Here is a 7500-nt window from a genome sequence, read left to right on the forward strand (position 1 = left end):
TCTTTACCTACCTTTTTTTTTTTGCTTTGTTCAGCTTTTTACAAACTTCTCCATTTACGTATGGTTTTCCAGTTTTTTTATTTTTATTTTTATTTTTTTTTAATTTTTCCATTTCTTTATTTATTGGTGGGCTCGCGTGTGCGTGCGTGCGTGCGTGCGAGCGAGCGTGCGCGCGTGATTTTTACTTTTTTTTTGCTGCGTTTTTCATTTTTATTTTTTTCCTTTGTTTTTATGTTTTCTTTCTTTCTTTTCTATCTTCTGTTCCGTCTCGTTTAACTTCGAACGTTTCAGCTACAGTTTTTCTATTTTTTGAAATCTTTTTTTATGTTTATTTCTTTTAGCTTTCCCATCTCATCGTTCAAAATATCAAAAATATTTTTCTACGTACCTGTCTGCTTGCTCGCTCGCTCGCTCGTTTGTTTGCTTCCTCGCTTGCGGGCGTACGTTTTCCCAATGCTTTTTGAACCTCTGTCTAGTTGTTTATTTCTCTGTTTATTGATTTGTCGGCTCTCTCTCTCTCTCTCTCTCTCGCGTGCGTGCGTAGGCCCGGCCCGGCCCGGCCCGGCAGGCCCTCGCGAGGCGCGGGAGGTCGCGACGGGGATGCGGGTAGAGCCGGCGGCCGGCGCCTGAGGCCTTCCTTGCCCCCGCCCGCCCTGCACACGCACCCCCCCCCCTCCCCCCGCCCCCGGCCCCAGCCTTGACCCCTGACCCTCCCTCTCCCAGGCAGATGCGATTTTTAATTTCGTTTTTTTTTTTTCCTTTTTAAATGTTCCTTGACTTTCCTCGTTGTTCTGATCTTTTCATTTCATTTTATCTTTTGTTTTCCTATTTGTAGGCCCGGCTCGGGATGGCGGGCCCACGCCGAGGCGCGGGCGGTCGTGACGGGGTGGCGGTATGCCGCCACAGCCGCCGCTGCATTCCCCCCCCCCCCCCCCCCCTCCTCTTAACGTCCGTCCCGTGCCCCGTCGTCGTCCCCCCCCCCCCCCCCACCCAACACCCCTCGGCCCCCACCGCCCGGACTCGCCTCAACGTGATTTTTCTTTACCTATGGTTCTTTCCGTTTAGACTTCTGCCGTTTTCAGCTTTTTTAAAACTTTTCCATTTATATATGATGTTTCTCCGATTCCCCCCCAATATTTTTCCATTTGTTTGTTTATTTATTGCTTGGCTTGCTCGCTCGCTCACTCGCTCGCTCGCCCGTGCGTGCGTGATTTTTTTTTTTTTAATTTTAATTTAATTTTTTCCTGTGTTTTTATGTTGTCTTGTTTAGCTTCAAACGTTTCAGCTTCTCTTTTTCTAACTTTTTTTTTAGTTCTTTTTTTTTTTCTTTTTTAATTTTCCTCCTTATTTATTCATTCCATTAAAATATTTTCCTACGTACCTTTTCGCTTGCGTGCGTGCTGGCGGCTGCCCGCCTGAGCCCCCCCCCCCCCCCCCCTTTTTCTTTCTTTCTTTCTTTCTTTCTTTCTTTCTTTCTTTCTTTCTTTCTTTCTTTCTTTCTTTCTTTCTTTCTTTCTTTTTTTTTCTTTTTCTTTTCTTTTCTTTTTTTCCCCCTCCGTGTTCCTGCTTTTCTGTTTTCGATTTTTCAGAAGCTTCTTAATTTTTGTATGTTTTTCTGATTTTTTTTGAACTTTTTTCCGTTTCTTTCTTTAGTTATTGGCTTAATTCATATATTTATCTATCTACCCATCCGTCTGCCTGTCTCCCCGTCCATTTGCTTGCTTGCTCGCTTGCTCGCTCGCCCGCTCCCGCGCGCGTGCGTTTGAGTAGGCCCGGCCCGGCCCGGCGCGCCCTTCCGTTGGGAAGAAGGGGGTCGCGACGGGCTTACGGGTAGATCTCGCGGCCGGCCACCTGAACTTCCCAGCGCGCAAAGCCTAAACCTGACCCTTACCCTAACCTCGCCCGCCTACCCTAACCCTAGCCCTAACCCGCCCTCTCCCGGACGTGCCCCGCCCGACTGGCCCGCTTTTCTGCAGCACCTGTAGACGTATTCTTCTTTCTCTCTCTCTTTCTCTCTTTCTCCCGCCCCCCCCCTCCCCCCCCCCCCCCCCCCACCTCTTTCTTTCTTTCTCTCTTTTCTTTCCCACCCTAGTCCCCTCCCCCGGCCCCCCGGCCCCTCTTACTTTCTTCTCGAAGACGTCCATCCGACGTCCGTGCGAGCGCTCGTTTGCTCGGTGGTCGTCCGTTCCTTCCTTCCTTCTTCTTGGGGGACGTTGGCCGAGAGAGCTGCGGGATTTGGGTTTTCCGTTATTTCTTCTTCCCGCCTTTCCTTTCTTTTGCCGCTGCCTGTGCCCGTCCCCCTCCACCCACCCGACTCCCACCCTGCCCGATCGGACCGGGTTTGTTCGCCGTTCCCGCCTCCTTTTTTTTTTTTCTTTTTAATTTCATTTTTTACTTTTTTAAGCTCCCTACCTCACCCGCACCCCCCCACACCCCCCTACCCACCACCACCACCACCTCCCACTCCGCCCTCCTCCTCCCCCTCCCCCTCCTCGGTTCCCCCCCCCCCCCCCCCCGCCACCCTCCTTTTTTTTTTTTTTTTAATTTTTCTCTCTCGCTTCCCTCCGGCGGGCCAGGCCCGATGGCTTCGACCGGTCCCCGCAAACTCCCGCCCCCCCCCCCCCCCCCCCCCCGAAACCGGCCGAGGACCCACCCCCAGCCCGCCACGCGCTTTCTTTCCGTTTCTTTCTATTTTTTCTTTTTTTTCTCTGGGGGGAAAGGGGGGGGGGGGGGGGGTGGCCGGGCCGGGGTGGGTGGGTGAGGGAACGGGCACGCCCGCCGCCCGGGAGAGGGGCTCAGGGCGAGCCCGGCGTCCGGATGAGTCGAAGGAACGAATCCCAGACGAACGCACACACCCACCCCCGGGACGGACGAGGCCGTTCCCCGCCGGCCTACCTCTGCCGCCGTCTTCCCGCCATTTCTTTTCCTCCCCGCGCTGACACGAGCGGCCGATCCCGTCGCGAGCCCGCCGGACGTTTCCCGCCCGCCCCGCTACGCGCGGGCGGGGACCCGCCGGCGCCTGCGCGCTTCCGCAGAGGGGGAGTGGGGCGGGGGGGGCGGGGGTGGGGAGTGGGGGGAGGAAGCGGGGGACATAGCGGCGAGCGGGAAAAGCGCCCTCCCCGCCCAAAACACAAACACACACCATCACCACCCCCACCCCGCAAGCCGCGGGCGGATCGGGTTAGAAATACCCGACTCCGAACACCCGGCGCGAAGAGCTACCGGGCCACCGAGCGAAAAGGGAATCAAACGAAAAGTGTCAAACGAGCGAACGCGCACGCAAACACGCGCCGGTAAAATAAACAAACGAACGGACAGACAAACAAACGCACGCGAGACGAACGAGAAGGGGCCTCCGCCGGACCCCGAGCCGCGGCGGCCGCAATGCGGACCCCGCACCGAACCGCGCCGAACGCGGCCGGACGCCCCTCAGAGCGGGGGCGGCCGGCCGCGCCAGCCGCCGACACGCGGAGCCCGAGTACGCCAGGAACGGGCCGGCCCGGGAGCGACCGACTCGGTCGAACCGAGGCGGAGGCGGAGGCGGCGGCGGCGGCGGCGGCGGCTCGGGTACGACGGAAAGACGGCAAGGCCCAGGCGAGCGCCGAACAACCCGGTCGCTGCCGCGGCGGCGGCCGGACTGCGCGCGGTCTATACGGCTCGGCGCGGCTCCGCCGGTCCGCAGCGGCAAGGAGAGGTCGGCAAAAACGGACGGCCGGAGGTCGCTGCGGCGCCGGCCAGGCAGCGGCGGCCACGTCAGCCCGGCTCCGCGCGGTTGCCTGGTCTCCCGCAGACGGCCTGGGGTCGCTGCGGCGGCGGCCCGGCGGCGGCGGCCACGTCAGCCCGTCTCCGCGCGGTTGCCTGGTCTCCCGCAGCGGGCCAGAGGTCGCTGCGGAGCCGGCCCGGCCGCGGCGGCCACGTCTACCCGGCTCCGCGAGGCTGCATGGCGAGGCGTAGCCGGCCTGGGGTCGCTGCGGCGCCGTTCCTGCAGCGGCGGCCACGTCTACCCGGCTCCGCGAGGCTGCATGGCGCGGCTGCAGCCGCCCAGGGGTCGCTGCGGCGCCGGCCCGGCAGCGGCGGCCACGTCTACCCGGCTCCGCGAGGCTGCATGGCGAGGCGTGGCCGGCCTGGGGTCGCTGCGGCGCCGTTCCGGCATCGGCGGCCACGTCTACCCGGCTCCGCGCGGCTGCCTGGCGCGGCGCAGCCGCCCAGGGGTCGCTGCGGCGCCGGCCCGGCTGCGGCGGCCACGTCTAGCCGGCTCCGCGCGGCTGCCTGGCCCGGCGCGGCCGCCCAGGGGTCGCTGCGGCGCCGGGCCGGCAGCGGTGGCCACGTCTACCCGGCTCCGCGAGGCTGCATGGCGAGGCGTGGCCGGCCTGGGGTCGCTGCGGCGCCGGCCCGGCAGAGGCGGCCACGTCTACCCGGCTCCGCGCGGCTGCCTGGCGCGGCGCAGCCGCCCAGGGGTCGCTGCGGCGCCGTCCCGGCTGCGGCGGCCACGTCTACCCGGCTCCGCGCGGTTGCCTGGTCTCCCGCAGCGGGCCAGAGGTCGCTACGGAGCCGTCCCGGCAGCGGCGGCCACGTCTACCCGGCTCCGGGAGGCTGCCTGGCCTCCCGCAGACGGCCTGGGGTCGCTGCGGCGCCGGCCCAGCAGCCGCGGCCACGTCAGCCCGACTCCGCGCGGCTGCCTTGTGCGGCGCAGCGGGCCCGGCGTCGCTGCGGAGCCGTCCCGGCAGCGGCGGCCACGTCTACCCGGCTCCGCGAAGCTGCATTTCGCGACTGCAGCCGTCCTGGGGTCGCTGGGGCGCAGTTCCGGCATCGGCGGACAAGTCTACCCGGCTCCGCGAGGCTGCATGGCGCGGCTCAACCGGCCTGGGGTCGCTGCGGCGGCGGCCCGGCAGCCGCGGCCACGTCTACCCGGCTCCGCGAAGCTGCATGGCGCGGCGTAGCCGGCCTGGGGTCGCTGCGGCGCCGTTCCGGCATCGGCGGCCACGTCTACCCGGCTCCGCGCGGCTGCCTGGCGCGGCTCAACCGGCCTGGGGTCGCTGCGGCGCCGTTCCGGCATCGGCGGACGAGTCTACCCGGCTCCGCGCGGCTGCCTGGCGCGGCTCAACCGGCCTGGGGTCGCTGCGGCGCCGGCCCGGCGGCGGCGGCCACGTCTAGCCGGCTCCGCGAAGCTGCATGGCGCGGCTCAACCGGCCTGGGGTCGCTGCGGCGCCGGCCCGGCGGCGGCGGCCACGTCTACCCGGCTCCGCGAGGCTGCATGGCGAGGCGTAGCCGGCATGGGGTCGCTGCGGCGCCGTTCCGGCATCGGCGGCCACGTCTACCCGGCTCCGCACTGCTGCCTGGCGCGGCGCAGCCGCCCAGGGGTCGCTGCGGCGCCGTTCCGGCATCGGCGGCCACGTCTACCCGGCTCCGGGAGGCTGCCTGGCCTCCCGCAGACGGCCTGGGGTCGCAGCGGCGGCCCGGTAGCCGCGGCCACGTCATCCCGGCTACGCGCGGCTGCCTTGTGCGGCGCAGCCGGCCCGGCTTCGCCGCGGAGCCGTCCCGGCAGCGGCGGCCACGTCTACCCGGCTCCGCGAAGCTGCACGGCGCGGCGTAGCCGGCCTGGGGTCGCTGCGGCGCCGTTCCGGCAGCAGCGGCCACGTCTACCCGGCTCCGCGCGGCTGCCTGGCGCGGCTCAACCAGCCTGGTGTCGCTGCGGCGCCTTTTCGGCAGCGGCGGCCACGTCTACCCGGCTCCGCGCGGTTTCCTTGGTCTCCCGCAGCGGGAAGAGGTCGCTGCGGAGCCGGCCCGGCAGCGGCGGCCACGTCTACCCGGCTCCGCGAGGCTGCATGGCGAGGCGTAGCCGGCCTGGGGTCGCTGCGGCGCCGTTCCGGCATCGGCGGCCACGTCTACCCGGCTCCGCACTGCTGCCTGGCGCGGCGCAGCCGCCCAGGGGTCGCTGCGGCGCCGGCCCGGCAGCGGCGGCCACGTCTACCCGGCTCCGCGAGGCTGCATGGCGAGGCGTAGCCGGCATGGGGTCGCTGCGGCGCCGTTCCGGCAGCGGCGGCCACGTCTACCCGGCTCCGGGAGGCTGCCTGGCCTCCCGCAGACGACTGGGGTCGCAGCGGCGGCCCGGTAGCCGCGGCCACGTCAGCCCGGCTCCGCGCGGCTGCCTGGAGCGGCGCAGCCGGCCCGGCTTCGCCGCGGAGCCGTCCCGGCAGCGGCGGCCACGTCTACCCGGCTCCGCGAAGCTTCATTGCGCGACTGCAGCCGTCCTGGGGTCGCTGCGGCGCCGTTCCGGCATCGGCGGACGAGTCTAACCCGGCTCCGCGCGGCTGCATGGCGCGGCTCAAACGGCCTGGGGTCGCTGCGGCGCCGGCCCGGCAGCGGCGGCCACGTCTATTCGGCTCCGCGAGGCTGCATGGCGCGGCGTAGCCGGCCTGGGGTCGCTGCGGCGCCGTTCCGGCATCGGCGGCCACGTCTACCCGGCTCCGCGCGGCTTCCTGGCGCGGCGCAGCCGCCCAGGGGTCGCTGCGGCGCCGCCCCGGCAGCGGTGGCCACGTCTACCCGGCTCCGCGAGGCTGCATGGCGAGGCGTGGCCGGCCTGGGGTCGCTGCGGCGCCGGCCCGGCAGAGGCGGCCACGTCTACCCGGCTCCGCGCGGCTGCCTGGCGCGGCGCAGCCGCCCAGGGGTCGCTGCGGCGCCGTTCCGGCTGCGGCGGCCACGTCTACCCGGCTCCGCGCGGTTGCCTGGTCTCCCGCAGCGGGCCAGAGGTCGCTACGGAGCCGTCCCGGCAGCGGCGGCCACGTCTACCCGGCTCCGGGAGGCTGCCTGGCCTCCCGCAGACGGCCTGGGGTCGCTGCGGCGCCAGCCCGGCATCCGCGTCCACGTCAGCCCGACTCCGCGCGGCTGCCTTGTGCGGCGCAGCGGGCCCGGCGTCGCTGCGGAGCCGTCCCGGCAGCGGCGGCCACGTCTACCCGGCTCCGCGAAGCTGCATTTCGCGACTGCAGCCGTCCTGGGGTCGCTGGGGCGCAGTTCCGGCATCGGCGGACAAGTCTACCCGGCTCCGCGCGGCTGCATGGCGCGGCTCAACCGGCCTGGGGTCGCTGCGGCGCCGTTCCGGCAGCGGCGGCCACGTCTACCCGGCTCCGCCCGGCTGCCAGGCGCGGCGCATCCGCCCAGGGGTCGCTGCGGCGCCGTTCCGGCAGCGGCGGCCACGTCTACCCGGCTCCGCCCGGCTGCCAGGCGCGGCGCATCCGCCCAGGGGTCGCTGCGGCGCCGTTCCGGCAGCGGCGGCCACGTCTACCCGGCTCCGGCGGCTGTTCGCGTCTTTTGTGTGTGGGGGGGGCGCTGCTGCTACGGTGCGGCCAGAGGCGTCGCTCTAATTCTCTGCCTCCAGTTATGTCGAGGTAAAGGTCGGCTGCTGTCGGAGCCTTTGCCGGTAGTCGGCGTCGTCGTCCGTGGAGCTTTCTTTTCGGATGCCTTTACTTTTCGTCGGTAGGAGAGAGTGCGGACTCTGCTCCG

The sequence above is a fragment of the Phasianus colchicus genome, unplaced genomic scaffold (genome assembly GCF_987193195.1).
Source record: "Phasianus colchicus unplaced genomic scaffold, bPhaCol1.hap1.1 HAP1_SCAFFOLD_98, whole genome shotgun sequence".
NCBI lineage: Eukaryota > Metazoa > Chordata > Aves > Galliformes > Phasianidae > Phasianus > Phasianus colchicus.